Below are 19,934 nucleotides of genomic sequence, written 5' to 3'. Positions count from 1 at the left end.
AGCTTGAAATTTAATAATTTTGACCTATTTAGCCTGATGTTCACCTTCCTCTTATGTATTTATTTTAAGTACGCACTTCTCATTAAATACGCATTTAAAGTGCGCATTTCTAGTATGCATGTTATGAAAAGTACCCACATGTTACCCACACTTTCATTAAGTACACAATTTAGTACGCATCTGTTATTAGTTTAACATTTTTGAACTAAGATAAAAAAAAATTGTCCGTGTTCATTTTTATTAAGACTAAAAATTCTTAGTTGCAAACTTTCTATTAAGTAGCTGCTGTGTTCAGAATGTGTTAGTCTTGTTAATAACTTCAATAACTTTAAATAAACAAACAGTAAAAAATATCATTAGTAAACTGCTATAAGTTTTAGTCTAAAGTGTATTTGGTATTGAGTTTCTAATTTAGGAAGTATGACAGTTGAACTATCTAAGCTTTAGAAAACATAGCTGATGTGAACAAATTCAAACCAACAGCTAAGTTGTTTTAATTCAACTGTTGGGTAACATGACTGTTAAAATTAGGTCAATTCAAATTCTTAAATTTTGTTTGAATAAGCTATATCTCTAAATATAAACTGAAGTTGAGAAAATAAAAATAGGTACATAGATCTGATTAAAAAGCATATAATTATGAAAAAAAAATTAAATTATTCTGATAATGAAAGTTTTATTAAGAGAATGCTAAAAATATTTAATATTTTTAAAGTTTTGAAATTATATCTTGACAAATAGTTTGAATTTAAAAAAATAAAAAGTGGACACATAAGTCTGATTATTATAATCATGATGGTGAAATAAAATTCAAAACAAATATATATTTAAAAATAAATAATTGAGTTTTGCTTTAAAAATTAGAATTAAAATAGTCAGAATTTGAAATGTACAAACTTGAATCGTTGAGCACCCTAACTGTAACATATGAACTGTATAATTCTTAACAAACTTTCACAATTATAAAGCATATATTCTACTCAAACAACATAAAAAATACTTAACCTTCTAATAGAAACTCAAAAAGTTTCAAGCATTTGTTTTAACAAAGACTAAATGATTTTGTCTTTATTACCTAAATTTATAACTAGAAATAAATTCACAACTCAATTTGATCTTAAAAAAAGTTCCATTTTTTCTAATCAGGAATTTTCAAGCATTTGAACTGAGAAAAACTGAGACTTTAAAAATTAAAAGTAAAAAAAAAACTGATTTAGCCTGAGGTTTTTTAATTTTTTTCCAAAAAAACTGATTTAGCTTGATGAGCACGAACCCTGTTATAAGATTTGAAACACTTTATTTAGTATTTACAATAATCATAAAAATTATGTTTTTTTAAATATGTTTTTTAAATACATTCAGAATAATAAACTTTACTTACTTTTGTTAAGAAGTAAATTTTTAGATGTAGATTCCATTATGCAGATTATTACCATAAATTTACCTGAACGAAATTTCATGCATATTATGACATTATGTAAAACTTTAGTTAAATCTATCAGGTAAGATTTCAAACTTTCTACAATTAACATTTTTTATCATGCTAACAAATTAAACTTAAAATATTACATCATTTTACTAGTAAAGTTTGAAATAAGAAAATAAAACTGTTAATTTAAAAAGAGATAAAGAATGAAAAATAAATCGAACAGTTTGGATTAAATTTAAAATATATATTTTTTTTAACTATATTGTGTTCATAAAATCAATGTTAAAATCTTATTATATGTACATTAATTGTTTGTACATAAGTTTGAAAATAAGAACGAAATAACAATAATATTAAACTTACTGTATTATTAAGAATATTCTTAAAAATTTTTGCTAACTTCAACTTCATAAAACATAAAATGAAAGTCGGAAAACTATAACAAAAAAATTATTTGATATTACTTATTTTTATCGTATACACACACTTTTAGCATATAATTCTTGTTTTATACTGCAAAATATTTTTTTAAGTTTTACTTTTAGAATAATCTATGTTTTAAAAAATATACTAAAAACGACAAGTTAATATATAAAAACAAAACAATTGCAACACAAATTTGTGATTTAATAACTAAAGTATTAATGATCAATATTGAATTTTTTTTTTAATATTTGTAAAACTAATCATTGCTGAATAACTGTTATAAAACTTATGATTAATTTTTTTTAATGCTACCAACTTTTTCAGCCTTTGAAAAACTATAATATATAATAAAAAATAAAGCCCGAATTAAATAACTGATATTAGATAAAAAAACTTTTTTTAACCTAGAATAAACTTAAATTTTAAACGATCTTCTTAAAGCATTTTCTTGTGTTTTTTTACTTAGGAGAGCTTTGCAAGTCAAAAATATATACTACTGCAAATTATCTAATAAATTGAAACAAGTATTAAACTAATTTATAAAAATAAGTGTTTAAATGTTAACAAAAAGAACAAAAACTATATACAACTTGAAAATAACATTCTGAAGTCGCAAAATATTATAATGAAATTATTAAGTTTTTATTTTAAACTCAGTTTAACACCAAACTTCAGTTTAAACTATAACTGCAAAAGTAAAAATTATCTAATACCTCGAATATAAATTAAATTACAGACAATAAATTAATAAATTTACTTAAGAAATTTTCGAAACATATTTTATTTTCAAATATTTAAATGGTAATTGAGCTTAAGTCTAAATTAGCTTAAGAGCTTAAAATAAAATACTTTGCAGCTTAATAAGTAATTAAGAAAATTTTAAAATGTAACTGTAAAACAAGTTTAAAGTTTGTTATGAATTCTTTTCTCATGCACATTCAAATCACTTTTTGTGTAACTTTTATGATCACAAAAACTGCAAGAAAGTTTTGGCTCATAATGAAATAACATATGTACTTTTAAGTTTCGTTTCGTTTTAAAATATCTTCCTTCTGGACAAACAGTGCATTTAAAAGGTCTATCATCTCTGTGAGTAACTTGATGTTTTGTTAAAGTTTGTTTATGAGTAAACTTTCTATCACACATTTGACAAGCAAAAGATTTTTCTCCTGTATGAGTTCTATAATGTGATATAAGCTCGCTCTTTGTAGAAAAGAGTTTCAGGCAAACATCACATTTGAATGCTTTTGATTCGTCATGAACTTTCATGTGTCGAATGAGATTACATTTGTTAGAATAGCTTTTTTGACATATTTTACAACTGAATAGTTTTTCTGTAAAAATTAGAAGATAAAAATTAAAGTCATTAAGAAAAATTTATAATTTAGAAATGTTGTTAATTTAAACTATTTTATTAAAAAAAAAGTGTATAAAACTTTATTTCAAAAAAGAGAATTTTTTTTTCCAACACTAGATGATTACCAAAAAACTTTTTGGTATTGGATTAAGGCACTAGGTAGGTAAAATATACTTATATAATTTTTAAAGCTTTATCTAAGATATTTAACACTTTTGAAAATCTAAAAAAAATATTTAAAATAAAAGCTATTAAAGTCAATGAACACTTCATTTTCTAGTGGAAAGCATTAACTAATAACACTAAAATACAGTACTAAGTTTATCTTTTTGACATTTTAATAATGCTTTTTGAAAATTAAATTTTAGTCCTAATAAATAACTCAGTAGTTTAAATAATTCATCTAAAATGTTTAGTTGGTTGACCTAAATTAACCAAAAATGTCTTTTGTAATATGGACTTGTTTTATTTAGTATAAAAAACTATTATATAACAAAATAGTCATTTAATTAGTAATACTTTCAGTTGAAAAAAAAGTTAAAATATGCATTTAAAATCAAAGTTAATGATTATACAACTTGATTTTATAATAACTAATTTTTGGTAATAAAACATCATATGTTCTATTAAATTTCGTTTAGTTTTAAATTATCTACCTTCTGGACAAATACTGCATCTAAAATATTTTGTTTTATTGTGGGTAGCTTGATGTCTGGTTAAGGATTGTTTTATAGCAAACTTTCTATCGCATATTTGACATGCAAAAGGTTTTTCTCCTGTATGAGTTCTGTAATGAGCTTTGAGTTCTGATTTGTAAGAAAATTCTTTCAAGCAAACATCACATTTAAATGCTTTTGATTCGTCATGAACTTTCATGTGTCGAATAAGGCTATATTTTTTAGAATAACTTCTATGACATATATCACAGCTGAATAGTTTTTCTGTTATAATTAGAAGACAAAAATTCAAGTGCTTTATGAACATTTTGTAACTAAGAAATTTATTTTTGAATAAAGTTCATAATTAAATAGTGTATAAAATTTATTTCGTTTAATTGAACTATCTTTTTATTTCTCAAACACTAGATGAATATTAATTATTTTTGCATTGGATCAAAGCCATAGTACAATTAAATTTTTACATTTTGTAGAGTTTTATCTTAGATGTTTGTCACTTTTAAACATTTTGACAAAATTATTAGTAAGTTTTATGATATAAGCAATCAAAGTCAGTGAGTATTATGAATGCATTACCTAAAAAATTTTCTTAAACCTAAAATTTAGCTTTTCAACTTCTATTTAAGCTACTTCTAAACTTTACAATTAGTCCAAATATTTAATAAGTTTATCTAAAATAGGGGCAAATTTTCTAGTTGGCGAACCATATTTACCAGAAAAAGTCTTCTGTGGCTAAAATTTGTTAAAAATAGTCTTAGATGGCCAAGTAACTTTGAAAAATTGTATTACAGACAAAAAAAAAACATAAATTTGAAACAAAATGGCCATTTAATTAGCACTACTGTTCAGTAAAAAAAAAAAGATAAGAACACCTTTCAAATGATTTGATGCCAAACATAAGTAAACAAATGTAAAATTACTTTAAAATTTCATACTGTTTATTTTTGTGAAACCAAATTTCGTTTTGTATATGTAAATACTTACTCTTATTAACTTACCTTCATTAAGAAGTAAACTCTTTGATGTAGATTCCATTATGTACTTTATTAGTATAAAAAATGCCTGAATAAGTTTATTATAGAAACAAAATAACATTATGAAAGCAAAAAAGTAAACATATATAATGAAAATTAAAATCTAAAAACTTCAACTTCATAAAAGAACACTTAACCACATACTTGGAAAGCAACACTAATGTACATATTCTGAAATGTTTACAGAGATTTTTTAAGTATAGAAGTATAACAAAAACTAAACTTTGTTTTAAACTTTAGAAAATTCAAGTTTAAAAGCTACAGACTTTATTTTTAATACTGAATATTAAAACAAACTTAAAAATTATTTTATCTGTAATAATTTTACGCTTAACATTTACTAAAAGAAAAATGCATAACACTTTTTGAAAAACTAAACTAACAACTTTGGTACAAAATCAAATGAAGAAAAATGTTTTCTTATTTACTAAAACGGGAAACTTTATTAAACTAACTGCTATATATTTAAAAAAAATAAAGTCTTTCCATGTAGCAAGTCTTCTTTGAAATTTTTAAACTATATATAATAACAAAAATAGCTAGCGTTAGTTTAGGTTAACTTTAGAAACGTGAATAGTTTTTAATAAATACTTATATGAAATTCAAAATACTTATTAAATAAGTTCAAGATTAAATATGTTTATTCTTTTCATGAGTTTTCAAACTACCTTTTGTGTGACTCTTAAAATCACAATAACTACAAAAAAATTTAACAAGAAAAGTCTGCAAAAAGTATCTAGTAGCTTAGTTTAAACTCAATGAAATAAAATCACCTTGTGAAAAAAAGTGATTTACCTCCCCTATGCCCTTAAACTAAACAAAAGAATCAAAATTATTGTTAACTGACTTGGTTTTTATAAAATTTTTAACACAAGCTTTACAAAAATCTTAATTAGTTTTTGAAAAAAAAACTAGACTACTTCTTGTTGATATAAAACTATATCAAAAACCCTATTTGTTTAAAACTGTGTATCTACATTAATTTATCTTTGAAAAATATTACAAATTACGTTTACCATTTAAACAGTCTGTTTTCGTAAGCTTTAACTATTTAATGATAAAAAGTACTTAGTTATAGTTGACTCTATACCTTTTAGTCATTAGTTTTTATCAACTTAATAGTAACTTACATCAGTAAAAGTTATTTGAGGAAGTACTTAACAAATTCCTAAACTGCTAATACAATAAGGTTTTGTTTTATGAATTTTTAAACTGTTTTACATAAGTTTGGTTTTAATTAGTTACAAAAAAAATATTGGCTTTAAATGATATGCAATGTGTAAATTTAAACCTTCTTTAGTTTTATATACTTTTTCTTCTGGACAAACATTGCATTTCAAAGGTTGACCATCTCTGTGAGTAGCTTGATGTCTAGTTAAAGCGTGTTTTTGAGAATATTTTTTATCACATATTTGACAAGCAAAAGGTTTTTCTCCTGTATGAGTTCTATAATGCCTTTTAAGGTCTCCTTTATTAGAAAACAGTTTCAGGCAAACATCACATTTGAATGCTTTTGATTCGTCATGAACTTTCATGTGTCAAATTAGATTATGTTTGTAAGAATACCTTTTATCACAAATTTGACAAACAAATGGTTTTTCTCCTGTATGTTTTCTATAATCGATTTCGAGCTCTCCTTTTGTAGAAAAAAGTTTTAGGCAAACATCACATTTGTATGCTTTTGATTCATCATGAACTTTCTTGCGTCGAATGAGACTATTCTTGCTACAATAGCTTTTATGACATATTAGACAATTGAAAAGAGTTTCTGTTGGTAAAAACTTAAATAAGTTTACTACAAGTAAATTAGCTTGGTGTGATAAATCTAGAAATAATTCTTTAAATTATTAAGCAAAAAACCTTCTTTTATCAGTTAAAATATTTATTGAAACTAATAGAATTAATTAAGATGTATAGTTTCAATGCTGCTAAATAGCAGTTTAGAAAAACTAGATGATGCTTTCTGAATTTTTTTTTCACTTAAAGCTTGAAAATAAAATTTATAAACTAATTTAACTTACTCTCATTTATAGGTAAATCATTATTAATAGGTTCCATTTTGCAGTCTGTTATTGTATGTTATATCTGTAAGAACATTTGTAAAAGCCAAATGCTGTTTAGTCAAATACATTATGCTTTTATATGGTAAAAAACATTAAAATGTACTAAGAAATAAGCAATTTAATACAATTACATGTTTTCTACCTAAGTCAACTCCAACTATAGTTTTGTTTTAAAACTTACCTGAAAAAAAAAAGTTTTTTACTTCATTTTTTTTTTAATCTCTTAATTGTGTGTTCATTTTATTGGCAATGGATGCGAAAATAATTGAACTTAATGTTATTTTTTTGTAATAAATGTATTTTACTTCAAGTTTATAAGTTGATACTGTATACTTTCTAAAGGTTTGATGTTGTTATAGTAGCAGTGTAGCACTGTTACACAATTTTGTTAGTAAATTTAAATAACAACATTTGCAAAGAAAAAACTTTGTGATTAATAATTATGGGACAAATATCACTTTTCCTTCTATTCATAAGGGTTTAACATTATAAATTTTTATGTCCGACCTTATAAATATAAAGAATTGGTAATGTATGCTTTTATACTTTAAGACTATAGTTGACTAATCTGTATAAATAATTAAACTGTTTTAAAATAAATAAGTAAAAATGTGGTTACGCACCATTATTAATGAAAAAACTGTTTTTATCTGTTCTAATATTTATAACAAAATAAAAACTTAAAATTTATCATAAATAAAGTAAACTTTGCGAAGTCAAACTTGATATAAAAAAGTTGTAAACTGATTATTTTAAAGGCTAAATGACCAAAATAACAACACAAATTGGTCTACTGTTGTTGTGTTATCTTATAGCAGTTGTATGTCTTACTTTTGGTAACTTATTCTAATTGTATTGTTTTTTTCCTAAATATTATTAATAATAAACTTCTTTATTGTCTAGAACTTTAAATTGATTTAAAAATGAAGGTCATTTGTTTAAATTTGTATACCTGTTCAAATTTTTTTTAAATCTTTTAACTTTGAGTTCATTTTATTGGCAATGGATGCACAAATAAACGAACTTAGTGTACTTATTAATTGTATTAATTACAAACTTTTGATTCAGATTTGAGCTCAGGGAACTTTCAATTTAATTAAACATATATCTTAAGACTTAAACTTTGAGTTACTCTTATAAAGACATTGAAATATTTTGTTACTAAAATTTTATTGTTTTTATATTATTACATGTTGACCAAAGTTTACAACTAAGTAACTAAGTGTCAGTTTTTTTTTAGATTGCAGCTTAAATAATATGAAATGAAATTTTACTACTTTTGCAAATATATTAATTTTTATTATTTTTTATAAAAGGATTGTTTTGTCATATATTTATAGAGTTTAACTAAAATTTTATTTTTAAACCTTGTTGACAAAAAAAACAAAATAAACATTTATACTTGGTAATTACCTAGGATGATGCCGCACCAATATCAAAGTGATAATAAAATACTTATTTGCATTTTTCAACCATAATTGTAGGCTAAATATCAATATTATGCCTATTGCCTAATATGTTTAATCTTAAAAGATTCTTTCTTTTTAACAAGCTATATGAATACATACTAAGAATTAAATTTCTTTATGATAAACTAAAATACTTAATCAACTTTATTTTACAATACCATAATCATTATAATTTATTGTATTGATATAATTGCTGTTTATTGTCAAATAAAAAAGACTAAATTTTTAAGATTTATCAGTTTGTGATAAACAAGTTTAATTTTAGTTATGTATTTATAAAATATAAATTTTTATCTTAAAAATATGGTTAAAAAAGACATCAAACTTAGGAAATTTTCGGTTTCAAATGGATGTGACATAATCGTAGGCAATTACCTTATATTTTACATAAAAACAATTTATATACATTAATTTAATTTTATATTGTTTTCTTTGACATTCTTTTATTTTTATTTTTTATTAAATTTTAATTAAATATTAAAATGTCATAGAAACAATAAGCATATTGAATTAAAGACAAACCTTTTGCAGAGAAATATATAGTTACATTAAAAATATCATAAGTATGAGTTGGTATGAGTAAGAATATGAGAATAATTTTCAAAATCAAATTTATATAATCTACACTTGTTCTTTTTTTGTTAATTTTCCAGGAAAATATAAATAATGTATGCTTGTAACAACAACAAATATAAACAAAGCAGGGTATTACCCTACTTTTTAGATTTCTTCAAGTAATAAAAATTAAACAACAATCAGCGAAGAACTTAAATTGAATGTATTCTAACATTTTTTTTTCTTTTGTAAACATATTAATAAAAAATAGTTATAATGTAACGACAAAATTAAACGGTAGTTTTTGAAATTAAGATATTATCTTTAAATTATTTTATATATTGTAAATGTTCATACTACAATCATATAAACATATTTTTAAATATTCTACAAACTTTTATGTATAATTGTTGTTTGAACATTACTATCAATAGTATGTTGAAATTGGGTTGACAAAAATTAAAAAACTGTTTATATTAAAAATTTTCTTGATTTTTATAGTTTTAAAATCTCAATACTTTTTCGTGTAAATAATATTTATAAAGTTTTTAATATGCATAGTTGAGGCAGATACAAAATAACAACATACATTAGAATAATGAGTTTAAATTAGTTTCTTGAAAAAATTAGCTTCCATATAAAAAGTAAAATAAACGGATACGAGTAAAGCAGATGTAATTCAAAACACGGTTAATAAAAAACTAAAAATATAATAGTTAAGTTTATTTTTAACTTTTATTTTTAATTAAAGTGCTCAAAATAAAAGCTTTAGGTGATAATGTATAAAACAATTTAAAAAGAAAACAAATGAAACAACAAAAATAGCAATATCAAAGTTTTCAGTACATCATTTGTTTTAAATTAACTTTTTTGTTTTTTGTATTACGTAAAGAAATAATTTCTAAGCGTTATAACTTTTCTGAAAAAGTTGAAACAGATAGTTTCTAAAAAGTAGTAAAGTATTGTTTTTATTTCATTTTATTTTTTTGTTTAATTATACAGGTAGCTGAACATTACAGTTTTATACAAGCAAACGATAATATTATGCAAATTGATTAAAAGTATTTCTAATTTATCAGAATAAAAACTTTGAAGGCATATTATAAACTTCTTAAAGTAAGTTTTATGAATTAAATTAAAGTTACAAACAACTAAACAACTAATAAAAAACTGTTATGATTAACAAAATAATGTAAAAAAAATGAAAAATTTTATTTAAATAAATTGATGCACTAATGCATTTACAGGAGTGATAAGTACATTTTAAGAAACACAATTGTACAAAAGAAAAAATAAAGTTAACAAGAACATTTAAATGAATTTCTTATAGAATAAAGAATGTTTATTAACATAAAACAAAAAAAAACAAGGTTTTTTTTTAAATGACTTTGAAAATACGGTCTCTATTTTTATTAACTTTAATAATTCAATTCACACAGATATTTAATGTAGTTAATTTTTAGAGGTTTAACCTTAAAGAGAACTAATTTGTTTTTCAAATATCATAACTACACTACATAACCTACAGTAGTTATTATTGTTATGTTTACAACTAATTAATTGAAAATAATTAAAAGTATGTACATTTAAGATGTTATGTTAAGATGTATGTTAGAAACTTGCTGAAGTGATTTTATGTTATGTATATTTTAAGTAAAACGTTTGTAATAACTAATAAGTAAATTATATACTAAAGACGTGGTAGTTTTAAAAATAGTAAAAAGAACATTAACCTTGCTTAAACTTATAAACTCCATTGACAATTGTTTACAAACTCAACTCAAAGTCACAACAGAGAATTAAAACAAAAATTTTTTAGTTTCATCAAACTTTTCGATGATCAAATTGTTTTCGAAAATCTAACTGAGCCTAAGATTGGACATATTATAAGGTTTAAGCTCAAATAAAAAAGAAGGTCATAGTCTACCTGAAGCTTGTTGTCTAATGATTTAAATATTATGCTACCTTTATGATAACAAAATTTGACCTTTTTAATATATTTTCCGTTTGATATAACATATTATAGACCTTTAATCACACTAGTAATAAAATAGTACTTAAAGTTTTTTTTATTAATTTTGCACCATTTTGTGACTTTAATAAGTTTTTGTTTCAATGTTATCATTTGAAAGTTGTTAACAATATAACCTTTAAAACATATTAAGAAAAAGATAATCAAAGCTTTATTTTTAATCGGTACAGCACAATAACTTACTACAGGATATTATCACAATACTTTACGCTTACAGCTATTTTAGCTTTAAGAAAAAAATGCGTTTTATGGCACAACCAAGACAAAGTTCCACTGCTGCTTTCTTAGTTATAATGTACTTTCTTATTATCTTAAAATTCCTCTAAAAACTTCTAAATCTATGATTTTTTTTAAAATTGTAACTAACTTAAGAGTACGATTCGGTTGAACATAAATATAGAATGTTAATTAGTGTGTTTCTTCTGAAAGACAGGAAGAATATAATAATTAAATAAACTATCACAATGTTTTTTGCGTTTTGAAAACAAAGTATTTTTGAAGTATGCTTAAAAATATATTTAAATATTATTTATTAATTTCAATTTCTATTAATAAATTTAAGCAAGTTGTGTTTTGGTACTAATGACGTCAGTAAAACTCTAAACGCACACATTTTATATTTTATTACAATCAGAAATTCAAACTATTTTGAAACAATTACTGCAACTTTTCTGTTATTATTGTGCTTTTTATTTTTAATTAGTCTCCGAAAAAATAAAACTTAAAACAAACTAAAACACGCGTAATGTCTTTTTACTCTACTTTTATAAAAAAAAGTATTATAATATATATTATCATAAAAATCTAGCAATAAGAACACTGCAACAATAAGATTAGTGGTTAGGTGAAAATTAAACATTTTGTACTATAAATTTATAGGTTTTATTTATCTATATTGTAGTATTTAAAACACATTTAATTTGAGCAGTTTTACTGAAACTAATAAACAAAGCCGGTGCTCAAGTGACTAATGATGTCAGTAAAACACAGGATTTCCTAAAGTGGGTCATTTGCCCGTGAATAGTAAAGGGCCCACAGGGGTGACATGAGGCCATAGTTTGAAACTTAAACTAGATAATTAGAAATGACTAGGATAAGGATAAAAATATTAGGCGTATTAAACTGTAGTTTTTAAAGGTTATTGTCAGAGGGCCCACATCTTTTTTAAATTTGTTTTAAAGGGGGCCTTTAAAGAAAGTTTGGGAAACCCTACACTTAGGCATACAAATTCAGTTGCAGTTTCATAAGTTGCTACGTTTGTGATTTCAATTTCAGAATGAGTTATAAACAAAAAAACTTGACGCTTAAAACTTGAGATTATTTTTAATTATATCTTGAGTTTAAATCACATAAAGTGCATTTCAATCAATTATTATTTATATAAAAAAAATGGAAAATACTTTTTTATAACTTTAAGGGAAATACTACTAGTAGTATTTATAATTAATAATAAGTTGTATTTGAAAAAAACTTGCAAATTTAAACTTAGAAACATTAATTTTTTAGTTCAAATAATTTAATTCTATACAATAAAAAGGTTTTCCAAAAAAAAATATTTTTAAAGTTTGATAAAATGCAAATCTGAGTTAGTTTAACTTTTTTAATGCATAATATTGTTTGTTCAAAATCATTTAAAAAAAAAGTTTACTTTTACAACTTCTAGTTATTTTAACTAAGAATAAAAAAAACTTTTGAGAAAAATATAATATTTGGCATAGTTTTATGCCTTTAAAAAAATTACCTGCGATTTATACTTTTTTATAAAATCATACTTTCGTAACAAAGGTTTACCATAGTATTTATATCTAATTTGAAATTATGTTTGTATGGAATTTTTTTTACATCACTAAGCCTTTTAAACTGAGCTTACTAATTAAAAGTGTTTTTATTTTAAACATTTCTTATTAAGTTTATACACTGTGTACTTTTGCTATTCGCTGATTTATTAAAAGTTATCAAGTTTATTACATAAAAAAAAACTATATAAACTTACGTAGATATAACAAGTTGAACTAAAGTATTTTAATAAATCTTACTAAAACATAATTTAGTTTACATTTAACATGATATGTGTTATATTTGTTTGGGTATCCAGATTATTTAAACAAATCTTTTTTAGCTTTAATATGTTTAATAAAGTTTTGTTGCACTTAAATGATTGAATTTAACAATATTATACTTACATATATTTAATAATGTCTTATTAAAAAACTAATGTTACAGTTGAATCAAATTATTGCATTTTACATCTTTCATTGCGATTAATATAACACTGTACAACATTAACCTCTTGTAAATTTACGCAAATTGTGTTCGCAACGAAAAAACCGTAACTAAACGAGAGGTAGCAAATCTACATATTATACTGACTCATTTCTTAGAAGGCATTAAATGAAAAAAAAAAAAATTATAGAAGTAATTTCATTCAAGTATATATTAAAAGTTTTTGATAAAATTTTTTTATTTGTGTTCAGCGTATTTTTTTTTAGTTTGTTCCTTGTCTACCTAAGATTGCTTTAAAACTTATGTTACACTGAGGCACAGTTAAGTGTTTATTCATTGGTCAAAGAACATAATTTACAAAAAATACCTATTTAAAAAACAAATATTACTAATTTTAACAATAAAAAAATATTCTGGAATAATAAAAAAACGAATCTTGTTGTGTAATTTCAAAAATAAAAATAATGAAGCCTAATTTTAAATCAGGGTTTCCCAAAGCGGGCGGTACCGCTCCCCTGGAGGTGATTTTAGTAAGTCGGGGGGAAATAACTAGTAAAGGGGTGAAAGGGGGGGGGGGAGATTTTAAAATTTTGGGTAGTCATAAAATGTTTACTTTTTAGCTTGCTATTTTACTAATTGTTGCTTGCCATGAAATATTTCTTCCCTCGTGCAATTTTGTGCCCTCGTGCAAAAGTATCTTAGTGCAATTTTGTTAACATGTGCAATTTCATTCTCGTGCAAGTTAGTAACCTCGTGCAGTTTTCTTCGTGAAATTTTGACCTCTTCTCAGGTAGTGTATATGCAAACTAGTTATTATTATAAGTACTTCACAATCACAATAAATTAAGTATATTGTGCGGCTTTAATAAGTTACTTAGTATTAAATACTAAATGTGCGACATTTGTTATATCAGACATTATTAAATCAGTTAAGATGAGTAACGTACGGATTTGATTAAATACTAGCTGCATTAAAAAAAAATGCTGAAAACTGTATTTAATAAATAAAAAGTAACAACAAAAGTAAAGTTAATATAACAAAAAACAGTTAAAAATATAGTTTTAATATTGTTAAAATAATATTTCATTAAATTAGAAATATTGCTGATTCATTCAATCTACGTCTCTGATAATTTTAACTCACTAATTTTCTTCGAGTTTTATTAATCCTTGAAACAGTTTGGATTTAATTAATATTTCAAAAAAAAGTACAAAAGCGCTTTTTGAAGGTAGAAAAGTTCTCATATAGATGAAAAAATAGTTATTTTAGATCAGTAATTTTTTTATTTAATCACTTACTGTAATAACAACTAATACAAAATAAAACTTAAGTACATAATTAAAGTTTAACTGCAAACGTTAAGTATTTCCATCATTAAAATGCGTTTTTTACAAAAGCTTAGTAACCACCATAATATTGCATATAAGCAATAATTTAGATAGTATCTTATAATGTTTGTTATTGTCTAACGTTGGAACTAGTCAACAAAATATAAGCAACTTAAATTAAAAGAAAAAGAAGGTCAAAAAAGTTCATTTAAAAAAACAAACTTGAACATAATTTTAAATTTACAGTTAAACACACAAAACAGAATAAAAATACTTTATAAACAAACTTATAACAAACTATAAACAGTGGACTTTGCTAAACTAAAGTACAAGAACTAGCGAAAAAAATTGTACAGTTAAGAAAATAGAAATAAACATGCTTACTAATATATATATATATATATATATATATGTATATATATATATATTAGTATTTATATAATATACAATATAAAAAAAAAATATAAATCTTAATTCTATAATAATCAGTTACAAAATTGAAAACTAAAGCCACATTAACAATACAAAATTTTATATAACATAAACCTATTGCAAACACAAAAATTTATATTTTTAATCAAAATTAAATATTGAAAGAAATAAACACAATACAATTTAATTGAAATTTTTAGTGATAAAGATTTTATTTAATTTGAAAAATTTCAACCTTTTTTCTAAATTGTTCAAAAACCTAGATTGTACTAACATTACAAAGTTTTATATAATATATATATATGTATTTTGCAGATACCGAAAAAGAACATTTTTTCTTAAAATTTGAATATCATAATATTGAAAGATATAAACACTCATTTTTTATTCAAAATTGTTCATTCTTTTCACATGAAACTATTTCAATAGTGATCCTGTTATTTCATTGAACAATGAATAAATATTTATTGAAATGATTAGTGCAAAGAATTTTTGGTTATTTCCTATCAGTAAATAAATATTTTTCAAGGCTTTTAAATGGGTTGGAAATTGATATAATTTCATCCTTAACTAGTTCAAAAAAAGCAATAAGGTAAACTCTTCAACTCTTCTGTATTCCAAGGATTAAAAGTTAAGTTTTATTGGTCTATCAAAGGAAGACATTTAAGAAATATTGATTCAGTTAAGGAATATTCGAGTTTATTTTGTTTTGACAACTTTTAATAAATTTTGACAAAATTCAATTTTAAAAACATATATATAAGGTGCTAGTGATTTAGTAGCTCTCTACCAGGTTTCTAAACTCAATTAATTAATCTATCAAAACAAACAAACTTAAAAAAATCCCAGTAAACTGCTTTTATTAGAACTGTTGTAAAAACAAACTTATTAAAAGTAGTTAGAAGTAAATAAAAAATAAATATACAAACACAAGAAGCACATGAAGTCTTAAACATCAGATAATTACTTATTTTACAACAATTATGAGGATAAAAAGCAATTACGTCACATCAGGTTATTTACATCAGGTTTCATTGCGTCATCAGCGTTTCCATAGTGATGTAAATGATGTTTGCATGGCAACAATGATTGATGCCTGTGGTGATGTGAACCTAATAATAAAATATTTATAATAACATAGTTTATATTAATAATGAATTATAATTACATGAAATTTCAACACAATAAAAACTTAAAAATTGAAGCTTATCATAAAAAACTTATTTAATAGTCAAAATTACAACTAACGTTTTAACATATACGCTGAATCTTTTTAATGACTGCAAAAACTCTTTTTTAGTTAAAACAAGACATTACTGTTTAATTGTTTTAAATTTATAATGCTTGAACTAATGTTTGTGAAAAAATCTGTGTTTGTGATATTATGAATACTAAATTTTAATACTCATATATAATGTAATGTTACTTATAATACTAATATAAGTTAGGCTTTAATGAAAGAAGTTGATGTAATTCGATTCTTTATTAAACAATTAGAGAAAGTTAAATACTAATAAAAATGTCTAAAACAAGTAATTAAGTTACGTTAAAAATAAATAAATTCGTAAAAGTTAAACACTTTTCTATTTGAACGTCTCTTGCGTAGCAGAGGTACTATTTAGTTGTTATTTGTAAAAAAATTAAAACTTGTTAAGAATCAAGTTGCTAGCTTAACATTTTTAAATTTTTTAATATTATGAAAATAAACACAAACTTGAAACTACATTTAAAATAAGACTTAGTTTATGCAACAAAAACAAATAAAATGAAAATAAGTGAACTAGATTATTTATAAGTTGGTAATATGATATACATGATAATTTAAGATCAGGGTTATATTTGAAAGTGCAATCTAACTTTTATTATGTTTTTCAAACAAAAGCTAACTATTTTTTAACTACAAAAATTCAACAGTAAAACTTTATTTACAAGGTGCTAATAATTCTCGTACAAAAACTACTTCTAACTTTTTATCACAAAATATTGAACACATAAGAACAGAAACCTCTTAATATTTATAGCTTTTAAATGAACATGCAATTTAATGTTTGAGATAAATGTTAATATGTAACAGTTTACTTCAATTTTATCTAAAACTAAATATTGTAAAACTATTAGTAAAACATATTTATAAAGGTGTTTTATACGAACTATAATTAGCCAGCATACAAAGTAATACTTCAATGTTTGTGAGAAAGTAACTGATAAAAATTATTTGAATAACAATATAAAATATATTTCTAACTTATCAAATATCGACAAAACTTTAAATTCATCTAAATCTTGATACCAGTAATTTTTTAACCAACTTATTTTCCGCCTCATTTACGTATGATGCCATAACAAAAAAGAAAAATTAAATATATATTTTTCAAATTCATTTAAATAATAAGAACTAAAAGTTTCAAATAAAAACGATAATATTTTTTTGTCAATAAGTGAAGTTAAGAATGAAATGTACAACAAAAGGCTTGCTTTTTTAGCAATACATTTAAAAAGCAATTATTCTAAATATAAAGATGGTGGTTTTACTGTTATTTTTACAACATTAGGTTTAGAATTCAAAATTCTCATAATACATTAACTGGTAAACTTCGAACATAACAGTAATAAAAAACGTAAAAGTAGACAATTATTTTGTTCAGAATAATGTAAGAAATAACTTAAGTAAAACATAGTAATTAAAAAATACTTAGCTTTGATTGTAAAAAGAATTTATTCTAAAGAACATTTAGAACATAAAACTTTTTAACAAACCAATCTACTAAATAACTAAAATTACAAACTTTAAATAAAGCTAACTATATATTCTATTTAAAGAAATTCAATGCTTATTATAACTAAACTGACTGTTTTTGATCGAGTTTTATAACAGATATTTCTTTGTAATATAACTATTATAAGTGAAAACATTTTATATACGAGATATAAAACGCTGGTTGAAACAGCGTGTTAAATAGTAGGAAAGTTTCGGATCTTAAAAAAAACTTGTGAAACCTAAAACTGGTGAGAATATAATTGACATAAATTAACTGAAACTGCTGGAAATTCATTGTTACGTCACTATGCGTGGCAGAATGCATTCTGATGATAAAAGAGCTTTATTCACACAATAATGATTATTACAATGGTTTTGTGAAAAGTCTTTATTAAAAACTTATATAAGTTATGAACTATTTCAGTTTAAAACACTTAATAAAACTTTGGATTAAAATAAACTTAAATATTAATGTTTTGTATATTTAAAAAAAAATCTAGTTTCATCGATTAAGCTCAAACTTTTGTAGTTGACATTACAATATTTAAAAAAAAAAAAACCTAAATAATAAATTTAATGGAAAAAAAAAGTTTAATTATTGAGCTAAGAACCACACTTTTTTTTAAATAAAGTTATATATATATTATTCAAGCTTAGTTTAAGCAGTTTACAGATTCATTAAAACTTGGTATTTTCACTAAATTAAGTTTTTAATACCGTTTTTTTTTTAAAGTTAAGCTTCGTGCTATTACAAAAACTAGTGTGTTACTTCAAATTTTCCACAATAAACAAAAAAATATTTCTATAAAACAATCAAAACGAATACTAAAAGTGATAACTAATTGAAAAAAATTATTTTATTTATAGTTCTTAACACAAAACTTTAAATCAAAAAATAACAAATTATCTTTTAAATTTGTAACTGTTTTGTTTATTTATTACAGTATTCCATAAATATGCTATATTTGAAAAATATTATTAGAAGTTACTTTAACTTTTTTGATTAATAGCTATGAGACACTTGGATAGTTTTCAAAACTAAAAAAATTAAACATTTTAAACTGCCAAAAACTTTTTTTAAAATAAATTACTTTACATAAAACAAATTCCACCTTACATTCTAAACTATAAAAATACTGAATGTTTTAAACTCACGTTACAAATCTTAGCGTTATAGGAAGTAGCTTTATATCATACATTTAAATAATTTTGTAACCCAATGATTGAATAATTCTAAAAAACTTCTACATTACACAGAACTTAGTTGTATAACTTGCAAGCACTGAGTTTATTATGAGCGTTGTAGTAACAACGTGTAAAAATTAGTAACAAAACTACGCTATCAACATTGACGCATGTGTACTTTCCACTCTACACCCAACCTATAGTTTGTAAGTAAGCAGTTGCTTTTATAAATTGTGACGTCACAAACCTATATGTAGATATTGTGACATCACTATGAGTGTTTTCGGCTCGTTGTTACGTTCGCAAACATGTGTATTTTGGTAACTAAAATAAAAAAAAAATTTTTTTGAGTATTTCCTTTAAATTTCTAGGTTTTTATTTTTAATTTCATGTATATAGAAATTAATTTTTACTATTATAAAACATTAAGAAATTATTTTTAATTAAAAGTTTAAACATTTTAAACAGGTTTGATTTTCATGAACACAATAAAAAATTAAAATTAACAGAAACCAAAAGTATTTGATTTTTACTAGATTATTTAATAATTATGTTTTTATAAGAATAACTTATAAGAATTGTTATTATTTATATTTAATTCATAAAATTATTATTCAATAAACATATAATAAATAGTTATCATTCAATAAAAATTTGTAATAAGAATATTAAAGGAATAAATATAATTAATACTTATGTTATTATGAACATAATGAAAATTTATATTTGAAGTATTTTAAATTACAATTAAATAAAATTTTCTATTTAAGTAGACTAACTAGCTTTATGATTACTTTCCAGTTTAATCAGATATTTTTAGTATAAAATTTGAGTAAGTTTTGTATTTATATATACAAAACTGTAAATAAGCAATTACCATATCTACAAATATATTTGAAAAAGTTTATTTCAAAATACGAAATATCAAAATAATTATATGTTTTATGCAAAGCAATCTTCAAGTC

Source organism: Thalia democratica, chromosome 3 (assembly GCF_965202585.1).
Source record: "Thalia democratica chromosome 3, ktThaDemo2.hap1.1, whole genome shotgun sequence".
Taxonomy (NCBI): Eukaryota; Metazoa; Chordata; class Thaliacea; order Salpida; family Salpidae; genus Thalia; species Thalia democratica.
This window is presented reverse-complemented; position numbering follows the sequence as displayed.